This window comes from Solanum tuberosum, unplaced genomic scaffold, assembly GCF_000226075.1.
Source record: "Solanum tuberosum cultivar DM 1-3 516 R44 unplaced genomic scaffold, SolTub_3.0 scf00040, whole genome shotgun sequence".
Lineage (NCBI taxonomy): Eukaryota > Viridiplantae > Streptophyta > Magnoliopsida > Solanales > Solanaceae > Solanum > Solanum tuberosum.
Window position 1 is genome coordinate 1556440 of NW_006238964.1, and position 1302 is coordinate 1557741.

Here is a 1302-nt window from a genome sequence, read left to right on the forward strand (position 1 = left end):
TTCCCTTCTTTTTTTTGTGTTGCGGATACTTTAATATGCGGCTGGATACTTTAATTAAGAAGCTGTAATTATCAGGTTAGTGCGTTAAAAAAGGGATTTTAACAGTTTTATGCGTTAATTAAGGGATTTAAAAATTAACTGCCACAATTCACGCATACGTTTATTGCATCTGCAAATCGTTCAATCTTAAAACACTATTGAACTAAAATTTCGAATTTGAAATATTGAAATTTTTATTTCTTGTTTTACGAAAAGCTCTGGAAATTTCAACGCTTTTTTTGGTGAAGATTTGTAATGAATATTTCCATCTTGTTAAGGCATTCAAGTATATGTGAAAGTGATGTTAGGTACGAGCGATACAAAATTGATGGCATAGTGGTTGGGAAAAATATTTCGTTCGTTAATCTCAAATCAGCAATTGCAGCAGAATTGAACGTTGATGAATCAAAAAAAATATGGAGATCAGATACGTTGTAGAAGGTACTTCATGTCCATTGTGTATTCGGAATGATATGGGGGTGAAATTGTACATAGAAGTGAAGAAACATGAGGTAGAATTTGGTATGTATCCACTATGCATTGATATATACATCGGTTAGAAGTGATGAAGATATACATAATTTTGATGCAACAACAGGTGCAATTGTGTGTGTTGAAGGTGGAAAAAGGGACACAAAGGCTCTAAGCATTGTTGAATCGAAAATTTGTGATTCTTATTACATACCAGAAATGGAGGTGGAAAATTATATATCAGATACAAATGTTTCTAATGTGGAAGTGAAGCAATTGTACAAGGATAAGGCAACTCTAATGGCTGTTATGGAAAAATATAAAATTAAGCATAGCTTCAATTTTAGAGTTAAGAGATCTGATAGCAAAAGGTATGTGATACTTCAATCTTATAAAATTCTTGATTTTTTAAGATTTATTTGATATCATGTTGATCATGATACACAAATAACGTGTGTATGGTGCAATTGTAGTTGTTAGGTATCATAAGGTTTTCTGCTTGACAGTTTAATTAAATTTTGAATGTGCTATCTGATTGTATAGCAAATATATAATATGAGTCATCATTGAACTGTGTGCAGATTACAATTTAACTAAAAGTCTTTGTAATAATGTATGGTGTACTGTTATTTTATTGCAGCTACGTATTAGTATGTCATTCAGATGCTTGTTGTTGGGAATTGAAGGCGTCCGTTAGGAAAAATACGGACATATTCAAAGTGAGATACTTCAATAGTGAACATACATGTCCATTGAGGGATAGGGTATTAAGTAAGGTACAAGCTACTGTTG